Source organism: Lissotriton helveticus, chromosome 7 (assembly GCF_964261635.1).
Source record: "Lissotriton helveticus chromosome 7, aLisHel1.1, whole genome shotgun sequence".
Taxonomy (NCBI): Eukaryota; Metazoa; Chordata; class Amphibia; order Caudata; family Salamandridae; genus Lissotriton; species Lissotriton helveticus.
This window is the reverse complement of record NC_136068.1, coordinates 32,379,459-32,406,973: the sequence shown is the minus strand read 5'-3', so window position 1 is coordinate 32,406,973 and position 27,515 is coordinate 32,379,459. Positions and strand designations below refer to the sequence as shown.

The 27,515-nt window shown below is 55.5% G+C and overlaps 1 protein-coding gene across 5 annotated transcripts in view; it reads right to left on the bottom strand.

The window, feature by feature from the left end:
* LIPE (lipase E, hormone sensitive type) overlaps nucleotides 1-27,515 on the bottom strand; it is a 288,252-nt gene that overhangs the window by 148,177 nt on the left and 112,560 nt on the right. For 2 of the 5 annotated variants that reach the window (XM_078651312.1, XM_078651313.1), the window contains exon 1: nucleotides 19,084-19,204. The exons of the other annotated variants lie outside the window; for them this stretch is intronic. The gene's annotated coding sequence lies outside the window, so the exon portion shown is untranslated. Of the gene's footprint in view, nucleotides 1-19,083; nucleotides 19,205-27,515 lie in introns of those variants that run through there. 5 annotated transcript variants of the gene reach the window in all.

Here is a 27,515-nt window from a genome sequence, read left to right as displayed (position 1 = left end):
TACTGTCAGATGAACCCCACCATGTACTCTGTCAAAGAAGGAGGTGTCTCAGTGCTGCAAACGATGCAAACAGCAGCTACCTGGATTGTATGAACAGGCCTCACCAGTTCAAGATCGTATAATCCAGCCCTGGATGGAATGACCCGGCCTCACTAGTCCTGGATGGTATGACCCGTTCCCACAACGCTGCTAATGTCAGAGAAACCCCAACATACATACTGCTGCTACTGTCAGAGGAACCCCGACATGCACTCTGTCAAAGAACGAGGTGTCTCAGTCCTGCAAACGATGCACACCGCTGCTACTGTCAGAGGAACCCAACAAGCACTCAGTCAAAGAACGAGGTGTTTCAGTCCTGCAAACGATGCACACCGCTGCTAGTCGGATGAACCCCGACATCTGTCTGTCAAAGAACGAGGTGTCTCAGTCCTGCAAATGATGTGCACCACTGCTACTGTAAGAGGAACCCAAACATACACACTGTCAAACAATGAGGTGTCTCAGTCCTGAAAATGATGCGCACCGCTGCTACTGTCAGTGGAAACCCAACATGCACTCTGTCAAAGAACGAGGTGTGTCAGTCCAGCAAACGATGCGCACCGCTGCTACTGTCAGTGGAAACCCAACATGCGCTCTGTCAAAGAACGAGGTGTGTCAGTCCTGCAAACGATGCGCACCGCTGCTACTGTAAGAGGAACCCCAACATACACACTGTCAAAGAACAAGGTGTCTCAGTGCTGCAAACGATGCACACAGCTGCTACTGTCAGATGAACCCCACCATGTACTCTGTCAAAGAAGGATTTGTCTCAGTGCTGCAAATGATGCAAACAGCAGCTACCTGGATTGTATGACCCGGCCCCACCTGCCCTGGATGGTATGACCCAGCCTCACTAGTTCTGGATGGAATGACCCGGCCTCACCAGCCCTGATGGTATGACCCGTCCTCACCAGCTCTGGATGGTATGACCCGGCCTCACCAGCCCTGGATGGTATGACCCGGCCTCACCGGCCCTGGATGGTATGACCCGGCCTCACCTGCCCTAGATGGTATTACCTGGCCTCACATTCCCTGGATGGAAGGACCCTTCCTCACCAGCCGTGGATGGTATGACCCAGCCTCACCAGCCCTGGATGGTATGACCCGGCCTCACCAGCCCTGGATGGTAAGACCCACCCTCACCTGCCCTGGATGGCATGACCTGGCCTCACCAGCCCTGGATGGTATGTCCTGGCATCACCTGCCCTGGAAGGTAGGACCCAGCCTCACCTGCCCTGGATGGTATGACCTGGCCTCAACTACCCTGAATGGTATGTCCTGGCCTCAGCTGCCCTGGATGGTATGATTCGGCCTCACCTGCCCTGGATGATATGACCAGACCTCACCTGCCCTGGATGGTATGACCCATCCTCGCCAGCTCTGGATGGTATTACCTGGCCTGACCTGCCCTGGATGGAATGACCTTGCCTCACCAGCCGTGGATGGTATGACCCGGCCTCACCAGCTCTGGATGCTAAGACCCACCCTCACCTGCCCTGGATGGTATGACATGGCCTCACCTGCCCTGGATGGTATGACCAGACCTCACCTGCCCTGGATGGTATGATTCGGCCTCACCAGCCCTGGATGGTATGTCGTGGCCTCACCTGCCCAGGATGGTATTACCCGGCCTCACCTGCCATGGATGGTATGACCCGGCCTCACCAGTCCTGAGCGGGATGACTCAACCTCACCTGCCCTGGATTATATGACCAGACCTCACCTGCCCTGGATGGTATTACCCTGCCTCACCTGTCCTGGATGGTATGACCCGGCCTCACCTGCCCTGGCTGATATGACCTGGCCTCACCAGGCCTGGATAGTATGACCGGGCCTCACCAGCCCTGGATAGTGTGACCGGGCCTCACCAGCCCTGGATAGTATGAACGGGCCTCACCAGCCTTGGATGGTATGACCCGGCCTCACCAGCCTGGATGGTATGACCCAGCCTCACCTGCCCTGTATGGTATGACCCGGCCTCACCAGCCCTGGATGGTATGACCCGGCCTCACCAGCCCTGGATGGTATGACCCGGCCTCACCAGCCCTGGATGGTATGACCTGGCCTCACCAGTCCTGGATAGTATGACACAGCCTCACCAGTCCTGGATGGTATGACCTGGCCTCATCAGCCCATTTTGGTATGACCAGGCCTCAGCAGCCCTAGATGGTAAGACGCACCCTCCCCTGCCCTGGATGGTATGACCGGGGCTCACCTGCCCTGGATGGTATGACCCGGGCTCACCTGCCCTGGATGGTATGACCGGGCCTCACCATCCCAGGTTGGTATGACCCTGCCTCAACAGCCCTGGATGATATAACTGCCCTCACCAGCCCTGGATGGTATGACCTGGCCTCACCAGCCCAGGTTGGTACGACACGGCCACACCACCCCTGGATTTTATGACCTGGCCTCACTAGCCCTGGATGGTTTGACCCGGCCTCACATGCCCTATATGGTATGACCCAGCCTCACCAACCCTGGATAGTATGACCCGGCCTCATCAGACCTGGATGGTATGACCCAGCTCGCCTGCCCTGTACGGTATTACCCGGGTTCACCTGCCCTGTATGGTATGACCCGGCCTCACCAGCCATGGAAAGTATGACCCGGCTTCATCAGCCCTGGATGGTATGACCCAGCCACACCAGACCAGGATAGTATGGCCCGGCCTCATCAGCCCTGGATGGTATGAACCAGCCTCACCTGCCCTGGATGGTATTACCCGGCCTCACCAGTCCACGATGATATGACCCGGCCTCACCTGCCCTGTATGGTTATCCTGGCCTCACCAGCCCAGGATGGTATGACCCGGCCTCACCTGCTATAGATGGTATGACCCGGCCTCACCTGCCCTGTATGGTAATCCCGGCCTCACCAGCCCAGGATGGTATGACCCGGCCTCATCAGCCTCATCAGCCTCCTTCAGTAGGATCTACCCTCAGCCTTCTGGCATGGTTTGACCTGGCCTCGGCAGCCTCAGACACTATGAACGAACCTCACCAGCCTTGTACATTATGACCCGGCCTCACGAGACAGGCGTGACACCCTAAAATAGCCTCACCTGTCTCAAGTGACACGATGACCCGGCCTCACCTGCCCTGTATTGTATGACCCGGCCTCACCTGCCCAGTATGGTATGACCCGGCCTCACCAGCCTCATACATATGACTAGGCTTTCCTATATTCAGTTTCTATTTTTGGTAAAATCTGGTGTTTTTTTTTTTCAGTGTTTTCAAGTAATTTCAATATTTTAAAAAAAACAGTGGGTATCAGTGGTTACACATTTTCATGCCATTGAAAACAGAAACAGTGTTTTTTTGCCAGTGTTAATGGATGTTTTTGCTTTTGATTTTGCTTACTTTCTGACTGATAGAGCATGGTATATAGACAGTGTATGTACAGTGTATATGAGGTTCAAATACAGTTTTGCAAATCAAACTTATCGTTCTACACCATGCAATACTTCTTCAGTGAGTCTTTGACCATGCACACTCCCTCTTTACTTCCCATGTTAACTTTTATCTGTGAAAAGGCCCTCTCAACATTGGCACTTGAGATAGGCAACGCCAAATACCCGGTACACAACTTTCTAACTCTGACCACTGACATAGCTTTCCATGTCAATACTGATGCACCTGAAGATTGTGATTCTCTGCGACAGGTTCTGCAACATATGCGTTGAACTGGGTGCATATGCCCTCAGAGTTATAGAAGCAGTCAAGAATTAAGCAGCACTTTTGAAACTCCAGAGAAAATGTCCCTTTACGGAAGCGGTCCCTAACTTGCGCAGAGTACCACAGCGAGGCTTCAATGACTTCAAATGCCACGGTTGGTGAAGGGCTATTTCTCATACATTTTAAAATAAAAGTTCCTGAATTTCTCCTCAACATTGCTTTGCTTACCAAGGGGCAAGCTCTCTAACATGGAACATGTTGCAGTTACAAAGTCACTAGAAGTGTCGCCCAGCCTACTCTCAAGGAGATATTTCACATCTACGCCACTTATGCTGACCACTTGGTAGACACAGGCGTTTTCCAACTCTAGTTGTTTTATTATGTCCACAACGGTAGTCATGCTTTCTTGTAAAAATCTAAGTATGCAGAAGAGTTTACTTTTTTTCAAATCACTATAAATATGTGACCAAAGAGCCTCATATTCCTTGCAGTTTGCATCATCACTCAAGTTCAGTAAACGGTTGCCACATGGATAATATAGCATTCATGGCCTCTAGGACTGAGAACCAGCGGCTAAGGGAAACAGTTGGGATTACTCTTTCTTTGATGCCAAACAAAGTGCAAAATGAGAAATATTTGCGTTACAGTTTCTGCGCATAACAAAACAGTGCACCAGAATAGACTAAAAAGTCAATAGCGTTCTTCATTAACTCTGAAGATTGTAAAGATGCTTTCAGCGTACTATCTAGCAAGTGGCAAGGATCTCTTACAGGGAAGCACTTCAGCTCAGGTATCGATTGGGACAGGTCATCACACAACTTTTTCATATCCCCTTCGATGCTCATGACGGAACGGTTCCGTCATGAGCATCGGTCGAGCTGTGCTTATGACGGAATCGTTCCGTCATGACCACGCCCGTTTTAATTAGGGCTCAGCACCGGGGGGGAATCGGCGCCGCACGGATGCGGTTAAATGTAGCTGAATCACTGTAAATACAAACAATATCACTCCAATTTTTGTTCAACTCTGTAAGAACTTTTTGCAGCAGCATTCCAAGTGACATGCTTTCCATGTTTACCAAACGTCTGGTGTCATGTTTTCACCAGTATCCCAGATGCTTGGTGACTGCACTCTTTTCACATATTCCTGTCCCTATGCCTTGCATTGAATGTTTAAAGCCTGGGGTGTTTTGCACTTCACCTGCTATCACTACTGACTCACTAGAAAAGGGGGCTGATGTATCACGAGGTGATGGTACATATTGGGAAAGATTCTTATGAGAACGACATTTTTCCTATCAGCGAAAGACTCAAATGTAGTCAAAAAATGAAATATGATTTTGATATTTTCTGATTCTCTAACGTTTATGAAATAATTAAACGGCGCCTAAAACATGCTTCTAACCCCTGTATCTTTAGACCAAAGACCACAAAACTGAAAAAAGCAAAAGGAAGAAGAAACAATATTTTAGTAGCATCCCTAAACAACAAAAATGAAGCAGAATAATGTTAGGCCATTCTTTCTTACTGCGACCTTATATAACAAAGTTACATTGTATTGGACCCTTCAGGAAGAAATAAAAATGTTTCTTTCACTCTTTTCTTTGAATGGCATTTAGTTTGCGGTTGGTCAGGTTTTTTTCCTAGTGTTTATATGTTTACACTGGTGAGGGCTATTTCCCTTCCGGTGGGGTTTTATCAGTTATAATAGGTTTAAACCTAAAACCGGACAGCTGAATTATGACCCGGCCTCACGGGGAAGGTGTGACACCCTAAGATAGCCTCACCTGTCTCAAGTGACACGATGACCCGGCCTCACCTGTCCAGTGTGACACCATGACACTGCCTCACCTGCCTCGTGGAACACGATGGCCTGTCCTCACATTCCTCGTGAGTACCACACCTGAGCAGCTGGGTAGGAGGTGCCAACCTCCCTCTCACAGGTGATTCATCCCTCGCACACTCCAGGGTGAAGTAAACCCGACAGTCACTGACGTGCGGGAGAGATTGCACCACACCCGCCTGGTTCAAGGCCAAAGCCATCGGCTGAGAGTTCCTGGAAACAAACTGAGCAAGAGGCAGGGGAGGGGTGACGTCCAGGGGCCCAACCCAACCTTCAGTGTGAGATACGTTCCAGGGAGCTGAAAGCAGTGCAGGGCTGGGATACAGGGAGCTGAGAGCAGTGCAGGGAGCTGAGAGCAGTGCAGGGCTAGGATACAGAGAGCTGAGAGCAGTGGAGGCTAGGATGCAGGAAGCTGAGGGCAGTGCAGGGCTATGATACAGGGAGCTGAGAGCAGTGGAGGCTAGGATGCAGGAAGCTGAGGGCAGTGCAGGGCTGGGATACAGGGAGCTGAGAGCAGTGGGGGCTAGGATGCAGGAAGCTGAGGGCAGTGCAGGGCTGGGATACAGGGAGCTGAGAGCAGTGTAGGGCTGGGATACAGGGAGCTGAGAGCAGTGCAGGGATGGGATACAGGGAGCTGAGAGCAGTGGAGGCTAGGATGCAGGAAGCTGAGAGCAGTGCAGGGCTGGGATACAGGGAGCTGAGTGCAGTGCAGGGCTGGGATACAGGGAGCTGAGAGCAGTGCAGGGCTGGGAAACAGGGAGCTGGGAGCAGGGCAGGGCTGGGATACAGGGAGCTTAGAGCAGTGTAGGGCTAGGATGCAGGAAGCTGAGAGCAGTGCAATGCTGGGATACAGGGAGCTTTGAGCAGTGTAGGGCTGGGATCCAGGGAGCTGAGAGCAGTGCAGGCTTGGGATACAGGGAGCTTGTAGCAGTGCAGGGCTGGGATACAGGGAGCTGAGAGCAGGGCAGGGCTGGGATACAGGGACCTGAAAGCAGTGCAGGGCTGGGATACAGGGAGCTGAGAGCAGTGCAGGGCTGGGAAACAGGGAGCTGGGAGCTGGGAGCAGGGCAGGGCTGGGATACAGGGAGCTGAGAGTAGTGCAGGGCTGGGATACAGGGAGCTGAGAGCAGTGCAGGGCTGGGAAACAGGGAGCTGGGAGCAGGGCAGGGCTGGGATACAGGGAGCTGAGAGCAGTGCAGGGCTGGGATACAGAGAGCTGAGATCAGGGCCGGGATGCAGGGAGCAGAGAGCAGGGCTGGGATACAGGGAGCTGAGAGCAGGGCTGGGATACAGGGAGCTGAGAGCAGGGCTAGGATACAGGGAGCTGAGAGCAGTGCAGGGCTGGGATACAGAGAGCTGAGAGCAGGGCAGGGCTGGGGTACAGGGAGCGGAGAGCAGTGCAGGGCTGGGATACGGGGAGCGAAGAGCAGTACAGGGCTGGGATACAAGGGTGCTGAGAGCAGTGCAGTGCTGGGATACAGAGAGCTGAGAGCAGTGCAGGGCTGGGATACAGGGAGCTGAGAGCAGTGCAGGGCTGGGGCACAGGGAGCTGAGAGCAGTGCAGGGCTGGGATAGAGGGAGCTGAGAGCGATGCAGGCTGGGATACAGAGAGCTGAGAGCAGTGCAGGGCTGGGATGCAGGGAGCTGAGAGCGGTGCAGGGCTGGGATACAGAGAGCTGAGAGCAGTGCAGGGCTGGGATACAGGGAGCTGAGAGCAGTGCAGGGCTGGGATACAGTGAGCTGAGAGCAGTGCAGTGCTGGGATAAAGAGAGCTGAGAGCAGTGCAGGGCTGGGATACAGGGAGCTGAGAGCGATGCAGGCTGGGATACAGAGAGCTGAGAGCAGTTCAGGGCTGGGATGCAGGGAGCTGAGAGCAGTGCAGGGTTAGGATACAGAGAGGTGAGAGCAGTGCAGGGCTGGGATACAGGGAGCTGAGAGAAGTGTAGGGCTGGGATACAGGGAGCTGAGAGCAGTGCAGGGCTGGGACACAGGGAGCTGAGAGCAGTGAAGGGCTGGGATACAGGGAGATGCCCCGGTTACTTACCGGTAATCTTCATTACTCCGAGTCCATGTCTTCCTCGCCACAGTAATAAACATATGAGCCTCCGGCTCCACACAGAACTCCAAGTAAATTAAAAGAGCAGCGCTCTAGTCTCCCCTCCCTCCTCCAATATGGCCCCAGAGGCTTCCACCAATCATATAAAAGGACACATAGCAAGCATCACAGCCTGAAAAACCAAGCCGCAGACATGAAGCCACCACCAGGGCCGGGAGGGAAGGGAAACTATACTGTGGCGAGGAAGACATGGACTCGGAGTAATGAAGATTACCGGTAAGTAACCGGGGCATTACCTCCTCGTCCAGTCTTCCTCGCCACAGTAATAAACATATGAGCCGATACCAAAGCAAACAGCATCATGTAAGGAAACAGACCACACCATCAGTGCAGCGAAAACATATTTTAATATACAGAGGCAGAACAACCCAAAAAATGGACAACCTCTTAAGGCACCCCAGCAGTCAAAACAGAGGAGGCAAACGAAACAGAACCCCCACCCCCAATCTGGAGGCGGTAATGGGACATAAAGGTATGCGGAGAGGACCACGTAGCAGCCCTACAAACATCCTCCATAGACACCCCTTTGAAAGAAGCCCAGGAAACAGCCACCGACCTGGTGGAACGACCCTGAACAGGAAGGGATGGAACCTCAGACACCGAAGCATAAGCCAAGAGAATGGCTTCCTTGATCCACCGACTGATCGTGGACAGGGAGGGCTTCATACCCTGACGCGACAAACCATAATTCACAAACAAGCAGTCAACCTTACAGAAGGGAGAAGTGCGAGAAATGTAAATCAGCAAGGCACGCCTAACATCTAAGAGGTGCAAAAGCGACTCCTCAGCCGAGGAGGGATCAGGACACAGAACCGGAAGAACCCCCTCGGCAGACCGGTGAAAAAAAGAATCCACTTTAGGAACAAAAGTGGGATGAGGGCGCAAGACCACCCGGTCCGCCAAAACCAACAAAAACGGGGCAGAACGAAGGAAAGCACCCAACTCCCCCATACGCCTGGCAGAGGCAATCGCCACCAGAAACACCACCTTGAGAGTCAAAAACTTCAGGTCCACAGACTCCAAAGGCTCGAAAGGAGCCAACTGCAAGGAACGCAAAACCAAAGGAAGGTCCCAAGGAGGAGGACACATGATAGGACGTGGCCGCTGGAAAGAAAGAGACTTAAAAAGCCGAGCAACCAACGGAGAAATGGAAACCAAAGGCAGTACATGAAATGCCCGAATGGCGGCCCACTGAGCCCGAAGGGTCGAAATGGCCAATCCCAACACAAACCCATCGTTCAGAAAGTCCAGAACGCGAGCCGGATCCAAAGCATCCAACGTCAGCCCACGAGCAACACACCAAGAAGCAAAATGATCCCAATGCTTGGCGTAAGACTTAAGCGTAGAAGGCCTCCGGGACTGTTGAATGACACCAGCCACAGCCACCGAACAACCTTCACGCATCAGAGACTCCCTCTCAAGAGCCAGGCCCGCAGACCCAGGGAACGGAACACAGGCAGAGGAAGAAGAGGACCCATCAGAGGATACGGCACGAACGGCAAGGGCCAACCTGGAGACACAGCCAATTCCCTCAGAAGGGGAAACCAAGGGCGACGCTTCCAACAAGGCGCAATCAGAAGCACCAGCGACCCCTCCCTCTTGATCTTCAGTAACACCGCCGGAAGCAGGGGAACAGGGGGAAAAGCATACAGCAGACCTTGCGGCCAAGGGAACGAAAGGGCGTCCACCCTCCAGGCGTCCCGGCAAGGCATAATCGTGCAAAAACAACGGGTCTGGGCATTGTCCTGGGACGCAAACAGGTCCACAATCGGACAACCAAACATCATCTGCAACCTCCTGAACACCCACTTCGTGAGAGACAAGGAACCCATGGAAGGAAACACCCGGCTCAGACAATCCGCCACAGTGTTCTCCGCACCCGGCAGGTAGATGGCAGACAGGGAGTCCAGATGCACCTCCGCCCAAGAACCAATCCGACGAGCCAGGCAACTGAGGGAGCGCACCTTGCACCCCCCTTGATGGTTCACATAAGACATCACAACCTGATTGTCCGTCCGGATCTGCACGTGGTGACCCTGAACAAGATCCGAGAATTCCAACAGACCCAGAAGGACGGCCTTCAGTTCCTTGTAGTTGGAGGAACATGACAAAACCGACTGAGGCCAAATCCCTTGAGTCGTCGAAACCCCCAGAGTAGCACCCCATCCCAGCAGGCTGGCATCGGTAGTGACCACGCGGGTGGGAACAATCAGAAAAGGGCGGCCCTTGGACAGATGACTCTCGTCCAACCACCAACCCAGGACCACCCGAACCTCCTCCGACATAGGAACCAGAACATCCATATCGAGGGAACAGGGGTCCCAATGCGACAAAATGTGGGACACCACCGGGTACATATGGAGGCGAGCCCACGGCACCGTCAACAACGAAGCCGACATCAGACCCTGAACACGTAACCACAGGCTCACAGGATGAGAAACCCCCACCAACAGGGAACGAACAGCAGACATCAGGGACAAAACACGGGGAGGGGGCAGGAACACCATCCCCAACTGAGTCCTGAACAGAGCCCCAATGAAAGTCAATTCTTGTGCAGGAACCAGGGAGGACTTCGGCACATTCACGAGGAACCCATGATGCGTGAGGACATGGCACACCTTCTGGACATGCAACTCCGCCTTAGGAAGAGAAGAAGCAGAAATTAGAATGTCGTCCAGATAAGGAAAAACACTAACTCCCTCTCCATGCAAATGTCCAATAAGAGGAGCCAGAACCTTAGTAAAGATCCGGGGAGCAGAGCAGAGCCCAAAAGGCAATACCTGGAATTGGTAATGACGACCCTGCACACAAAACCGGAAAAACTTCTGAAAGTCCGGATGAAGAGGAACATGAAGGTAAGCATCCCTCAGGTCGATCGATGCAAGGAAATCCCCCTGAGCGATCAGAGGAAGGATCAAAGGCAGGGAAACCATCTTGAACCCCTGGTGAGGGACGAAAGTATTCACCCACTTCAGGTCCATCACTGGCCGAAGATCCCCGGTGCGCTTGGACACTAGGAAAAGGATCGAATACACCCCTTGCCCCAACTGATCGCTGGGCACAGGAACGATCGCCTTCTTGACCAACAGGGACGCAATGCCGTCCAAAAGCGCCAATCGTTTCACAGGATCTCTCGGACAAGGAGTGGCCCTGAAACAGTCTGGGGGTGTCCGGGCAAATCCAATGCGCAAACCCTCCGAGATCACCTGAAGCACCCATTGGTCCGACACAGTCTCTCGCCAAGATTCCAGGAAGCAAGTGAGCCGACCCCCAACCGGACCCACACCAGGAGCGATCCAGTCATGATTTGGAAGCGGGAGCGGAGGAGGCAGAAGCTCCGGAGAACCGGGACTTATCAAAGGAGGGAGCACCCCGGCCACGCCCCCGTCCCCGAAAGGGCTGACCTGCCCGATCCCTCTTCGAGGCACCAAAAAACCGCTGAGAACCAAAGGCACGGAACCTGCCAGGACGGTCCGGAGCAAGCAGTTTACGGTCCTCCGCCGTCTTCTTCACCATGTCGTCAAGAGAGGAACCAAAAAGTTTAACCCCCGAAAAAGGGATTTTCATAAGCAAGTTTTTCTGGGCAGCATCAGCCTTCCATGAGCGGAGCCACAACTGACGCCTCGCAGCCACAGAGGATCCGGCCGCAGAAGCAGCAGCCCCCAGCGAATCAAAGGAGACATCGGATAGTAGACGAACCTGTTGCTCCATCATCGCCAGGGTAGAAGAAACATCCTCCCCCTGGTCCAACAACTCCGACAGAGACTGAAAATCCTTGAGCAAGGACTGGATCGTGTAAGACGAATAGGCCGCAGCCCTGATAGAAAAATTGGCAGCCGCAAAAGTGCGTTTCACAGCACCATCCACCTTACGGTCAACTGGGTCAGCAGGAGAAGAGTCCTCCGAGACAACGGACCCATGCGAAGACATGCTCGCCAACAAGGAGTCAACCTTCACGGAGGCAGGGTACTTCACCGCAAAATCCTGAAGAGGGTACCTCTTACCCAAGAAACGAGGAAAGGAACCCTTGTCCACATCCTTCCATTCATTCTCCAGGACCTTCAAGACAGAGGAATGGAGAGGCAAAGAATCAGGCTCGGGACGCCGATATTGTGAAAACAGATCGTCATCCAGAGGCACCACAGAAGCAGGGAACACCAAGTTTTCGCGAATGTGGCCCAGCACCTCCTTCAGGTCGGCACCCTGCACAAAGCGACCCCTGACATCAACCTCCTCCTCAGTATCAGAATTTGCATCAGCAGCAGCGCCATCAACCCTCGCCTTTTTAGGAGGAGGGATAGGACCACGATCCTGCAAAGCAGCAGAAACAGCAGTATTAATCATCTGCTGCAAAAGTTCCATAGAGGGAACATGCACCCCCGAACCGGAAGCCACATCCAAAGGAACAGGAATATTCATGTGAGAAGAATCCATGACCGACAGCCAAGTGAAATCATACCAACCCAGGCATCACGGAGAACAGCCAGGTAAATAGGACCCCAGGTTGCTAGGCAACGTAAGAAACCCCACCCGGACTGAAGCCGAAGGAAATAAAGCAACCGGAAGAGCCGCGCGCCGCAGTAGGAGGAGGCCCAGACCGCAGCGCGCCAAGCTCAATCAGCCCCAAACACGCCTCCCGCTCAGCAGGAGAGGAAGAGGCAAGAATAACGCCGCCGCCGTGAAGACCGGCATCAGGTAAGGCATTAGAAGGGAAATTTCATTCACGGAAGCCCTCGGCCCCCACAGATCCCGCACCCGGCCGTGCAACGTCCGCTCAGCAGGACGCGCGGCCGGGAAAGGAAAACAAACGTGAAACGGCAATTAGGAAAACATCCCGCATAGGCGAAAAGACAAACAAACCCAGCCGAGAAACCAAACCACGGAAGTCCGCTGAAGCAGGACACGAGGTAGCCAGGTAATAGCAGGGGGAAACAAAACATTAAAAAAACGAATGTGACAAAGTATGTAAAACCAACATCAGGCAGCACACAGCAAACTAACAACCCTCAACTAGATACCACAGGACAAGGGGAACCGCTAAAGCAGGAACCCCGTCCCACTCACCTGACCAGCAGGGAAACCACAGCACTCGGAGAAGTGCAGAAAAAAAGAACAGGCTGTGATGCTTGCTATGTGTCCTTTTATATGATTGGTGGAAGCCTCTGGGGCCATATTGGAGGAGGGAGGGGAGACTAGAGCGCTGCTCTTTTAATTTACTTGGAGTTCTGTGTGGAGCCGGAGGCTCATATGTTTATTACTGTGGCGAGGAAGACTGGACGAGGAGGTAATGAGAGCAGTGCAGGGCTGGGATACAGGGAGCTGAGAGAAGTGCAGGGCTGGGATACAGGGAGCTGGGAGCAGTGCAGGGCTGGGATACAGAGAGCTGAGAGCAGTGCTGGGTGGGTTACAGGGAGCTGAGAGCAGTGCAGGGCTAGGATACAGGGAGCTGAGAGCGGTGCAGGGCTAGGATACAGGGAGCTGGGAGCAGTGCAGGGCTGGGATACTGAGAGCAGTGCAGGGCTGGGATACAGGGAGCTGAGAGCAGTGCAGGGCTGGGATACAGTGAGCTGAGAGCAAAGCATGGCTGGGATACAGGGACATGAAAGCAGTGCAGGGCTGGGATACAGGGAGCTGAGAGCAGTGCAGGGCTGGGATACAGGGACATGAAAGCAGTGCAGGGCTGGGATGCAGGGAGCTGAGTGCAGGGCTGGGATACAGTGAGCTGAGAGCAGTGCAGGGCTGGGATACAGGGAGCTGGGAGCAGTGCAGCGCTGTGATACAGGGAGCTGAGAGCAGTGCAGGGCTGGGATACAGAGAGCTGAGAGCAGTGCAGGGCTGGGATGCAGGGAGCTGAGAGCAGTGCAGGGCTGGGATACAGGGAGCTGAGTGCAGGGATGGGATACAGGGAGCTGAGTGCAGGGCTAGGATACGGGTGGATGAGAGCAGTGCATGGCTGGGATACAGGGACATGAAAGCAGTGCAGGGCTGGGATACAGGGAGCTGAGAGCAGTGCAGGGCTGGGAAACAGGGAGCTGGGAGCAGGGCAGGGCTGGGATACAGGGAGCTTAGAGCAGTGTAGGGCTAGGATGCAGGAAGCTGAGAGCAGTGCAATGCTGGGATACAGGGAGCTTTGAGCAGTGTAGGGCTGGGATCCAGGGAGCTGAGAGCAGTGCAGGCTTGGGATACAGGGAGCTTGTAGCAGTGCAGGGCTGGGATACAGGGAGCTGAGAGCAGGGCAGGGCTGGGATACAGGGACCTGAAAGCAGTGCAGGGCTGGGATACAGGGAGCTGAGAGCAGGGCTAGGATACAGGGAGCTGAGAGCAGTGCAGGGCTGGGATACAGAGAGCTGAGAGCAAGGCAGGGCTGGGGTACAGGGAGCGGAGAGCAGTGCAGGGCTGGGATACGGGGAGCGAAGAGCAGTACAGGGCTGGGATACAAGGGTGCTGAGAGCAGTGCAGTGCTGGGATACAGAGAGCTGAGTGCAGGGCTGGGGCACAGGGAGCTGAGAGCAGTGCAGGGCTGGGGCACAGGGAGCTGAGAGCAGTGCAGGGCTGGGATAGAGGGAGCTGAGAGCGATGCAGGCTGGGATACAGAGAGCTGAGAGCAGTGCAGGGCTGGGATGCAGGGAGCTGAGAGCAGTGCAGGGCTGGGATACAGCGAGCTGAGAGGAGTGCAGGGCTGGGATACAGGGAGCTGAGAGCAGTGCAGGGCTGGGATACAGTGAGCTGAGAGCAGTGCAGTGCTGGGATAAAGAGAGCTGAGAGCAGTGCAGGGCTGAGATACAGGGAGCTGAGAGCGATGCAGGCTGGGATACAGAGAGCTGAGAGCAGTGCAGGGCTGGGATGCAGGGAGCTGAGAGCAGTGCAGGGTTAGGATACAGAGAGGTGAGAGCAGTGCAGGGCTGGGATACAGGGAGCTGAGAGAAGTGTAGGGCTGGGATACAGGGAGCTGAGAGCAGTGCAGGGCTGGGACACAGGGAGCTGAGAGCAGTGCAGGGCTGGGATACAGGGAGATGAGAGCAGTGCAGGGCTGGGATACAGGGAGCTGTGAGAAGTGCAGGGCTGGGATACAGGGAGCTGGGAGCAGTGCAGGGCTGGGATACAGAGAGCTGAGAGCAGTGCTGGGTGGGTTACAGGGAGCTGAGAGCAGTGCAGGGCTAGGATACAGGGAGCTGAGAGCGGTGCAGGGCTAGGATACAGGGAGCTGGGAGCAGTGCAGGGCTGGGATACTTAGAGCAGTGCAGGGCTGGGATACAGGGAGCTGAGAGCAGTGCAGGGCTGGGATACAGTTTGCTGAGAGCAAAGCATGGCTGGGATACAGGGACATGAAAGCAGTGCAGGGCTGGGATACAGGGAGCTGAGAGCAGTGCAGGGCTGGGATACAGGGACATGAAAGCAGTGCAGGGCTGGGATGCAGGGAGCTGAGTGCAGGGCTGGGATACAGTGAGCTGAGAGCAGTGCAGGGCTGGGATACAGGGAGCTGAGAGCAGTGCAGCGCTGTGATACAGGGAGCTGAGAGCAGTGCAGGGCTGGGATACAGAGAGCTGAGAGCAGTGCAGGGCTGGGATGCAGGGAGCTGAGAGCAGTGCAGGGTTGGGATACAGGGAGCTGAGTGCAGGGATGGAATACAGGGAGCTGAGAGCAGTGCAGGGCTAGGATACGGGTGGATGAGAGCAGTGCATGGCTGGGATACAGGGACATGAAAGCAGTGCAGGGCTGGGATACAGGGAGCTGAGAGCAGTGCAGGGCTGGGATACAGGGACATGAAAGCAGTGCAGGGCTAGGGTGCAGGAAGCTGAGAGCAGTGCATGGCTGGGATGCAGGGAGCTGAGTGCAGGGCTGGGATGCTGAGAGCAGTGCAGGGCTGGGATACAGGGAGCTGAGAGCAGTGCAGCGCTGTGATACAGGGAGCTGAGAGCAGTGCAGGGCTGGGATACAGAGAGCTGAGAGCAGTGCAGGGCTGGGATGCAGGGAGCTGAGAGCAGTGCAGGGCTAGGATACAGAGAGCTGAGTGCAGGGCTGCGATACAGGGAGCGGAGAGCAGTGCAGGGCTAGGATACAGGGAGATGAGAGCAGTGCAGGGCTGGGATACAGGGAGCTGAGACCAGACCAGGGCTGGGATACAGGGAGCTGAGAGCAGTACAGGGCTGGGATACAGGGAGCTGTGAGCAGTGCAGGGCTGGGATACAGGGAGCTGAGAGCAGTGCAGGGCTGGGATACAGGGAGCTGAGAGCGATGCAGGCTGGGATACAGAGAGCTGAGAGCATTGCAGGGCTGGGATGCAGGGAGCTGAGAGCAGTGCAGGGCTAGGATACAGATACTAACGCACAGTGTCCACATACGATGGTGCTCCGTACTGACACATAGTGTCCACATACGATGGTGCTCAGTACTGACACACAGTGTCCACATACGATGGTGCTCAGTACTAACACACAGTGTCCACATACGATGGTGCTCAGTACTAACACACAGTGTGCACATACGATGGTGCTCAGTACTAACACACAATGTCCACATATGATGTTGCCCGGTACTGACACAAAGTGTCCACATACAATGGTGCCCAGTACTGACACACAGTGTCCACATACAATGGTGGTCAGTACTGACACACATTGTCCACATACAATGGTGCCCAGTACTGACACACAGTGTCCACATACACTGGGTGCTCAGTACTAACACAGTGTCCACATAAGATGGTGCTCAGTACTGACACACATTGTCCACATACAATGGTGCCCGGTACTGACAGATAGTGTCCACATACAATGGTGCCCGGTACTGACACACAGTGTCCACATACAATGGTGCCCAGTACTGACACACAGTGTCCACATACAATGGTGGTCAGTACTGACACACATTGTCCACATACAATGGTGCCCAGTACTGACACACAGTGTCCACATACACTGGGTGCTCAGTACTAACACAGTGTCCACATAAGATGGTGCTCAGTACTGACACACATTGTCCACATACAATGGTGCCCGGTACTAACAGATAGTGTCCACATACAATGGTGCCCGGTACTGACACGTAGTGTCCACACACACTGGGTGCTCAGTACTAACACAGTGTCCACATAAGATGGCGCCCGGTATTGACACACAGTGTCCTCATACAATGGTGCCCGGTACTGACACACAGTGTCCACATACAACGGTGCCCAGTAATGACACACAGTGTGCACATACGATGGTGCTCAGTACTGACACACAGTGTCTACATACGATGCTGCCCAGTACTAACACAGTGTCCACATACAATGGTGCCCAGTACTAACACAGTGTCCACATACGATGGTGCCCAGTACTGACACACAGTGTGCACATGTGATGGTGCACGGTACTAACACACAATGTCCACATACAATGGTGCCCAGTACTAACACAGTGTCCACATACAATAGTGCCAGGTACTGACACACAGTGTCCACATACAATGGTGCCCGGTACTGACACACAGTGCCCACATACAATGGTGCCCAGTACTGACACACAGTGTCCACATACGATGGTGCTCAGTACTGACACACAGCGTCAACATACGATGGTGCTCAGTACTAACACACAGTGTGCACATACGATGGTGCTCAGAACTAACACACAGTGTGCACATACGATGGTGCCCGGTACGGACACACAATGTCCACATATGATGTTGCCCGGTACTGACACACAGTGTCCACATACAATGGTGCCCAGTACTGACTCACAGTGTCCACATGCAATGGTGCCCAGTACGGACACACCATGTCAACATACAATGGTGCCCAGTACTGACACCCAGTGTCCACATGAAATGGTGCCCAGTACTGACACACAGTGTCCACATACAATGGTGCTCAGTACTGACAAACATTGTCCACATACAATGGTGCCCAGTACTAACACACAGTGTCCACACACACTTGGTGCTCAGTACTAACACAGTGTCCACATACAATGGTGCTCAGTACTGACACACAGTGTCCACATACAATGGTGCCCGGTACTGACACACAGTGTCCACATACGACGGTGCCCGGTACTGACACACAGTGTCCAAATACAATGGTGCCCGGTACTGACACACAGTGTCCACATACAATAGTGCTCAGTACTGACACACAGTATCCACATACGATGGTGCCCAGTATTGACACACAGTGTCCACATACAATAGTGCTCAGTACTGACACACAGTATCCACATACGATGGTGCCCAGTACTGACACACAGTGTCCACATACAATAGTGCTCAGTACTGACACACAGTATCCACATACGATGGTGCCCAGTACTGACACACAGTGTCCACATACGATGGTGCCCAGTACGGACACACAGTGTCCACATACGACGGTGCCCGGTACTGACACACAGTGTCCAAATACAATGGTGCCCGGTACTGACACACAGTGTTCACATACAATGGTGCCCAGGTCGGACACACAGTGTCCACATACAATGGTAAGTACTGACACAGTGTCGACATACGATGGTGCCCAGTACTGACACACAGTGTCCACATACAATGGTGCCCAGTACGGACACACAGTGTCCACATACAATGGCGAGTACTGACACACAGTGTCCACATACGATGGTGCCCGGTACTGACACACAGTGTCCACACACAATAGTGCTCAGTACTGACACACAGTATCCACATACGATGGTGTCCAGTACTGACAGTGTCACATACACCGGGTGTACAGTACAGACACACACAGTGTCATATACACCGGGAGTTCAGTACTAACACAGTGTCCACATACAATGGTGCCCCGTACTGAAACATAGTGTCCACATACACCAGGGGTCCAGTACCTGCACACACAGGCCCTGATTCACATAACTAGCCTGGGACAAAATCCTAAACTTACTACTTTTTGTTGTATTCAAAGCAGGCACTTACTACTTTTGGTATTCACAGAAGGCATTTAGTAGTAATAAAGTTAGTACTAACACAGGATCCAGATGCACATGATGGCCAGCGTCTACATACGTACATAGGTAGTGGTCAGTGTGCACATACGCAGTCACCAGTCAGTCACCAGTACTCTCACAAACTGGCTACAAGTACTGTGTACTGACACAGGGACTCATGAAGCTCAGTGTTCACATAAAAGGTGTGCTCGATGCCAGCATGCACAGTTGCACACAGGATCTGCTAACAGAGTCCTCATACATAAGTACTCCGTATTAACAATGATCACATACACGTCAATCACAGTGCCCACACACACCGCGTCCAGCCTCCGCTGCCCACACACACCGCGCCCAGCCTCCGCTGCCCACATTCAAAGGATGCCCAGTGCACGCACGCACGTGCAGACACGTACACTGCCAGCAGCTCCCATACAGAGGGTCCCGGGTGCCACACACAGGGTGCCCACCCCGTGCCCACAGTACTGACCGGTGCCCGCCGTGTGCCGAGGGTCACTGCCTCTCCTCGGATGCGTCGCTTCTCTGTCCCTGAGCCCGGCCGGCTGCAGGGTTATAAACACAGCTGGAGGGAGTGGTGCCAGCCCCTCCCGTGCCAACAGGGGGCGTGATCCGAGGCCTGGAGGGGAGGGTCCACCCCACCCATCCCGGAGGCCGTCCCAGGGCTGATGAGCACAGAGCCTGGGGCAGAGCTGAGCCTGGGGGGGGGGGGGGAGCCAGGGGGAGCCCGACCCCCGGGGGGTGAGCAGGGGCACACAGCTCCTCCTGGAGCAGAGAGAGGCGTCCACCCTCACCAGAGGCGCTCGGCCTCTTCAGAGGCGCTAGAGGCAGAGCCAGGGTGGAGGAGCTCACCTGGATTCACCTCCACCTGGGGAGGAGCAGATGTGTGCAGCGCCTCCTGGAGCTAGGGCCAGACTTCTAGCAGCTATGGAGGAGCTAGGGGCAGAGCCAGGGGGGAGGAGCTCTTTCTGTGTTCACCTCCACCTGGGGGAGGAGCAGAGGTGAGCAGCGCCTCCTGGAGCCCAAGGCGGCCTTCTAGGAGCTAGAGGCGGACCCTGACCCCCCGTGGGAGGAGCCAGGGGGGAGGTCGACCCCCTGGGGACGGGGCAGGGGCAGACAGCTCCTTCTGGAGCAGATACTCAGAGGCAGAGCCAGGGGGAGGAGCTCTTCCTGGATTCACCTCCACCTGGGGGAGGAGCAGAGTTGAGCAGCGCCTCCTGGAGCTAGGGCCAGACTTCTAGCAGCCAGGGAGGAGCTAGAGGCAGACCCTGACCCCGAGGGAGGGGCAGGAGGGAGGTGCCAGGGGTGAGCCCGACCTCCAGGGGGCGGATCAGCTGCACACAGCTCCTCCTGGAGCAGAGAGAGGCGCCCACCCTCTTCAGAGGCGCTAGAGGCAGAGCCAGGGGGAGGAGCTTTTCCTGGATTCACCTCCACCTGGGGGGGAGCAGAGGTGTGCAGCGCCTCCTGGAGCTAGGGCCAGACTTCTAGCAGCCAAGGAGGAGCTAGGGGCGGTCCTGGTGCCCCGTGGGAGGGAAACATAACAAAAGGGGGGAGAGAGAGAGAAGTGGATCCAGTCTCCCTAGGCATCATGAATAAACAAAACAGAATCCACTAGGAGGGTGGCAGTGGTCCCTAATAGGATGGGGAGCACACAGTGTTGTTTAAATGCCCCTCACACACCAACAGGCCCCTTGGTGTCATGCTTCATCATCGGGGCCTTCGCATCCCTCTACGGGATGCGGCGTGCTGCGACAAACGGCTACGTAGGAGCACTTGGTAGTGAGCTATGTGAGGGTGTATGGTGAAGGATGTGAGTGAGGTGAGGTGAAAAAAGTGAGTAAAAAATACCTGGCACTAAGGAAACAAATATTTATTCTGTCCTCGGCTGGTATCAATAAAAAGTGCAGAATCTGGTTGAAAAAATACGTGCTAGGGTATATCAACCATTAACAGTGTCAACATGTTTCGGAGCACGAGGCTCCTTCTTCAGGACGAGGATATGCACTATTATCCTCACCTTACTCACATGAAATGTGAAAGTGTTCAAAAAAACATTTTAATAAAAATACAATGTGTAATGTACCTATCAATGTTTTAAGAAAAAGTGTGTTCGTTGCGCCCAATTGGCGTTTAGTAAAGAACCTGAAAAAGAAAGACATAATAAATATACTAGCCGGATGTCCAGGAACATAGTAAACATGCTAGTCGGATGTCCAGGAACATGAGGAAAAAGTATTTTCCTAATAAAGGTCAGTATGCAGAACTCAACTGTTGCTCTGGTACCTTGTGAAAGAAAGACACTTAAAGGTGAACATACAGCCATAAACACACACACATACATACATGCAGTCTCCCAGATGTTAATGGGGAACAAAATGAGGATTAGCAATGGTGCAGGCTTACTTATGTGGGAGGGACCGGGGGGGGGGGGGGGGGGGGGAGCTCTTCCTGGATTCACCTCCACCTGGAAAAAAGCCTTCAGAGCCAGGAGAGTGAGGCGAGTCAGTGACTCAAGGATGAAAAGGGGCTTCGAGGAGCTATGAGTGAACTCAAGCTCCCAAACACGGCTCCGCACTGACAGCTCCTGAGCAGCCATTGAACCCTTCAGAGTCACCAGCCTCACTAATGGAGACACAAACAGGCCCACACCTGCCACCTCCACACCCCTCAGCCACAAGCAGTGCCACACGCTCAGGGCATTGGCACAGCGGGGTCCACCATCTGACTTGGGGACGGAGATCTGGTGGGAACGGCCCTTTATTCTTGGAACCCCACGTGCTCCAGATGTGAACATGACATGCAACAGATGCCGGCTGGCACCAGCAGTGTCAGTTCAAACCCCCCTGGCAGGGCCACCCTTGCCCCAGAGCCGGGCCCGAGTGAAGGACTGTGGTGGTAAACAAGACAGGGTGAGCACAACATGCCTGCCCGGCCGTGCCAGCCTCCAGGGACCACCGCGGATGCCTCGGAGCATGAGTCACACCTCAGAGCACAAGCAGGCCTCCTGCCTAGGTGGAGATGCAGGGGGCAAATGCAGACGACCCAGGGCTTTAAGTGGGCCGGGTCTCGCCGGTGCTGACCATGGGCTGTTGTTTAAAGGGGGCCTCGAAACGGGTCTCTGTCGGGCTCTGTCTTGTGCCCTGGCACAGGTGGACTGCAGAGACAGCAGGCACATGGATGTGCGCAGCGCACACTGCTCACTTCTCACTAGTGTGCGCTGCTCACACTGCTCACCTCTCACTAGTGTACACTGCTCACACTGCTCACTTCTCACATCCATGTGCGCTGCTCACACTGCTCACTTCTCACTAGTGTGCGCTGCTCACACTGGTCACCTCTCACTAGTGTGCGCTGCTCACACTGCTCACTTCTCACATCCATGTGCGCTGCTCACACTGCTCACTTCTCACTAGTGTACACTGCTCACACTGCTCACTTCTCACTAGTGTACACTGCTCACACTGCTCACTTCTCACATCCATGTGCGCTGCTCACACTGCTCACTTCTCACTAGTGTACACTGCTCACACTGCTCACTTCTCACTAGTGTACACTGCTCACACTGCTCACTTCTCACTAGTGTACACTGCTCACACTGCTCACTTCTCACATCCATGTGCGCTGCCCACACTGCTCACTTCTCACTAGTGTACACTGCTCACACTGCTCACTTCTCACTAGTGTACACTGCTCACACTGCTCACTTCTCACTAGTGTACACTGCTCACACTGCTCACTTCTCACATCCATGTACACTGCTCACTTCTCACTAGTGTACACTGCTCACACTGCTCACTTCTCACTAGTGTACACTGCTCACACTGCTCACTTCTCACTAGTGTACACTGCTCACACTGCTCACTTCTCACATCCATGTGCGCTGCTCACACTGCTCACTTCTCACTAGTGTACACTGCTCACACTGCTCACTTCTCACTAGTGTACACTGCTCACACTGCTCACTTCTCACTAGTGTACACTGCTCACACTGCTCACTTCTCACATCCATGTGTGCTGCTCACACTGCTCCCTTCTCACTAGTGTACGCTGCTCACACTGCTCACTTCTCACTAGTGTACGCTGCTCACACTGCTCACTTCTCACATCCATGTGCGCTGCTCACACTGCTCACTTCTCACTAGTGTGCGCTGCTCACACTGCTCCCTTCTCACTAGTGTACGCTGCTCACACTGCTCACTTCTCACATCCATGTGCGCTGCTCACACTGCTCACTTCTCACTAGTGTGCGCTGCTCACACTGCTCCCTTCTCACTAGTGTACGCTGCTCACACTGCTCACTTCTCACATCCATGTGCGCTGCTCACACTGCTCACTTCTCACTAGTGTGCGCTGCTCACACTGCTCACCTCTCAATTGTGCAAAAGTTACGGCATGACGTCACGCCAGGTGAGGTTGTAGGAGAATGGAAATCCTTTAAACAGAGTCATTTTCTCTCTGGATTTCCCTTCTCTTTGTGAAACTCTGGAGCAGCAGCATCGCCGCCATAGTGTCACCAGGGATTTAATTGGAAGCTTTTTCAATATTATATACAAGCCACAGTTGCTTCTTATTTATTTTATGCAACTAACAACCATTGACAAAGCTAATAGTCACTACTTGTTGTACGTATGATGTTACTTGCTGTATCATATATCTGGACGCAATGACAGAACCAGCTAAATTCAAGTCGGGCGGCACACTATGCTGAGCACAGATTTTTACGTGTTTTTAAGCCACGTCCTTAATTACATCGACCACGCCCCTTTGAGAGACCCCCCAGTTTTTCAGCCCACTTGAAGCCCCGAGACCACCTTCACTGACAGGAGGGAGGGGTCAGTCACGTGCAGGCCCCCTGGACAGGATGGGAGGGGCCAGTCACGTGCAGGCCCCCTTCATTGACAGGAGGGAGGGGTCAGTGACGTGCGAGCCCCCTTCACTGACAGGAGGGAGGGGTCAGTCACGTGCACGCCTCCTTCACTGACAGGATGGGAGGGGTCAGTCACGTGCAGGCCCCCTTCACTGACAGGGGGGAGGGGTCAGTCACGTGCAGGCCCCCTTCACTGACAGGATGGGAGGGGTCAGTCACGTGCAGGCCCCCTTCACTGACAGGGGGGAGGGGTCAGTCACGTGCAGGCCCCTTTCACTGACAGCGGGGAGGGGTCGGTAACGTGCAGGCCCCCTTCACTGACAGGATGGGAGGGGTCAGTCACGTGCAGGCCCCCTGGACAGGATGGGAGGGGTCAGTCACGTGCAGGCCCCCTTCACTGACAGGGGGGAGGGGTCTGTAACGTGCAGGCCCCTTTCACTGACAGCGGGGAGGGGTGGGTAACGTGCAGGCCCCCTTCACTGACAGGATGGGAGGGGTAAGTCACGTGCAGGCCCCATTCAATGACAGGATGGGAGGGGTAAGTCACGTGCAGGCCCCCTGTACAGGATGGAAGGGGTCAGTCACGTGCAGGCCCCCTGGACAGGATGGGAGGGGCCAGTCACGTGCAGGCCCCCTTCATTGACAGGAGGGAGGGGTCAGTGACGTGCGAGCCCCCTTCACTGACAGGAGGGAGGGGTCAGTCACGAGCAGGCCCCCTGGACAGGATGGGAGGGGCCAGTCACGTGCAGGCCCCCTTCACTGACCGGATGGGAGGGGTCAGTCACGTGCAGGCCCCCTTCACTGACAGGGGGGAGGGGTCTGTAACATGCAGGCCCCTTTCACTGACAGCGGGGAGGGGTCGGTAACGTGCAGGCCCCCTTCACTGACAGGATGGGAGGGGTCAGTCACGTGCAGGCCCCCTGGACAGGATGGGAGGGGCCAGTCACGTGCAGGCCCCCTTCACTGACAGGATGGGAGGGGTCAGTCACGTGCAGGCCCCCTTCACTGACAGGGGGGAGGGGTCTGTAACGTGCAGGCCCCTTTCACTGACAGCGGGGAGGGGTCGGTAACGTGCAGGCCCCCTTCACTGACAGGATGGGAGGGGTAAGTCACGTGCAGGCCCCATTCAATGACAGGATGGGAGGGGTCAGTCACGTGCAGGCCCCCTGGACAGGATGGGAGGGGTCAGTCACGCGCAGGCCCCCTGGACAGGATGGGAGGGGTCAGTCACGTGCCAGCCCCCTTCACTGACAGGATGGGAGGGGTCAGTCACGTGCGGGCCCCGTTCACTGACAGGGGGGAGGGGTCAGTCACGTGTAGGCCCCCTTCACTGACAGGATGGGAGGGGTCAGTCACGTGCAGGCCCCCTTCACTGACAGGATGGGAGGGGTCAGTCACGTGCAGGCCCCCTTCACTGACAGGATGGGAGGGGTCAGTCACGTGCGAGCCCCCTTCACTGACAGGATGGGTGGGGTCAGTCACGTGCAGGCCCCTTGCAGGCCCCTTTCACTGACAGGATGGAAGGGGTCAGTCACGTGCAGGCCCCCTGGACAGGATGGGAGGGGTCAGTCACGTGCAGGCCCCCTTCACTGACAGGAGGGAGGGGTCAGTGAGGTGCGGGCCCCCTTCACTGACAGGATGGGAGGGGTCAGTCATGTGCAGGCCCCTTGCAGGCCCCCTTCACTGACAGGATGGAAGGGGTCAGTCACGTGCAGGCCCCCTGGACAGGATGGGAGGGGTCAGTCACGTGCAGGCCCCCTTCACTGACAGGAGGGAGGGGTCAGTGAGGTGCGGGCCCCCTTCACTGACACGATGGGAGGGGTCAGTCACGTGCAGGCCCCCTGGACAGGATGGGAGGGGTCTGTCATGTGCAGGCCTCCTTCACTGACAGGATGGGAGGGGTCAGTCACGTGCAGGCCCCCTTCACTGTCAGGATGGGAGGGGTCAGTCACGTGCAGGCCCCCTGGACAGGATAGGAGGGGTCAGTCACGTGCAGGCCCCCTTCACTGACAGGATGGGAGGGGTCAGTCATGTGCAGCCCCCCTTCACTGACAGGATGAAGGGGTCAGTGACGTGCAGGCCCCCTGGACAGGATGAAGGGGTCAGTGACGTGCAGGCCTCCTTCACTGACAGGATGGGAGGGGTCAGTCATGTGCAGGCCCCCTTCACTGACAGGACGGAGGGGTCAGTCACGTGCGGGCCCCATTCACTGACAGGATGGGAGGGGTCGGTAACGTGCAGGCCCCCTTCACTGACACGATGGGAGGGGTCAGTCACGTGCAGGCCCCCTGGACAGGATGGGAGGGGTCTGTCATGTGCAGGCCTCCTTCACTGACAGGATGGGAGGGGTCAGTCACGTGCAGGCCCCCTTCACTGTCAGGATGGGAGGGGTCAGTCACGTGCAGGCCCCCTGGACAGGATAGGAGGGGTCAGTCACGTGCAGGCCCCCTTCACTGACAGGATGGGAGGGGTCAGTCATGTGCAGCCCCCCTTCACTGACAGGATGAAGGGGTCAGTGACGTGCAGGCCCCCTGGACAGGATGAAGGGGTCAGTGACGTGCAGGCCTCCTTCACTGACAGGATGGGAGGGGTCAATCATGTGCAGGCCCCCTTCACTGACAGGACGGAGGGGTCAGTCACGTGCGGGCCCCATTCACTGACAGGATGGGAGGGGTCAGTCACGTGCAGGCCTCCTTCACTGACAGGATGGGAGGGGTCGGTCACGTGCAGGCCCTCTTCACTGACAGGATGGGAGGGGTCAGTCACGTGCAGGCCCCCTGGACAGGATGGGAGGGGGTCAGTCACGTGCAGGCCCCCTTCACTGACAGGATGGGAGGGGTCAGTCACGTGCAGCCCCCCTTTCACTGACAGGATGGGAGGGGACAGTCACGTGCAGCCCCCCTTCACTAACAGGATGGGAGGGGTCAGTCACGTGCACGCCTCCTTCACTGACAGGATGGGAGGGGTAAGTCACGTGCAGGCCCTCTTCACTGACAGGATGGGAGGGGTCAGTCACGTGCAGGCCCCCTGGACAGGATGGGAGGGGTCAGTCACGTGCAGGCCCCCTTCACTGACAGGATTGGAGGGGTCAGTCACGTGCAGCCCCCTTCACTGACAGGATGGGAGGGGTAAGTCACGTGCAGGCCCCCTTCATTGACAGGAGGGAGGGGTCAGTGACGTGCAGGCCCCCTTCACTGACAGGATGGGAGGGGTCAGTCACGTGCACGCCTCCTTCACTGACAGGATGGGAGGGGTAAGTCACGTGCAGGCCCCCTTCATTGACAGGAGGGAGGGGTCAGTGACGTGCGAGCCCCCTTCACTGACAGGAGGGAGGGGTCAGTCACGTGCAGGCCCCCTGGACAGGATGGGAGGGGTCAGTCACCTGCAGGCCCCCTTCACTGACAGGATGGGAGGGGTCAGTCACGTGCACGCCTCCTTCACTGACAGGATGGGAGGGGTAAGTCACGTGCAGGCCCCCTTCATTGACAGGAGGGAGGGGTCAGTGACGTGCGAGCCCCCTTCACTGACAGGAGGGAGGGGTCAGTCACGTGCAGGCCCCCTGGACAGGATGGGAGGGGTCAGTCACCTGCAGGCCCCCTTCACTGACAGGATGAAGGGGTCAGTGACGTGCGAGCCCCCTTCACTGACAGGAGGGAGGGGTCAGTCACGTGCAGGCCCCCTTCATTGACAGGGGGGATGGGTCAGTCACTTGCGGGCCCTCTTCACTGACAAGGACGGTGGGAATTACGTGCGCCCGCCCTGCTCTGGTTAAGGTGGTGGGTGTAAGACCCGTCTTTGGTTGACATGAAGAGTGTGTGTGGTGGTGGGGGGGGGGGGGTTAGATGCAGACCCTCTTCTTAGGCTTGGCACGTGTGGACCCCCTTCTTAGGCTGGGGTCACGTGCAGACCCCCTTCTTAGGCTGGGGTCACGTGCAGACCCCCTTCTTAGGCTGGGGTCACGTGCAGACCCCCTTCTTAGGCTGGGGTCACGTGCAGACCCCCTTCTTAGGCTGGGGTCACGTGCAGACCCCCTTCTT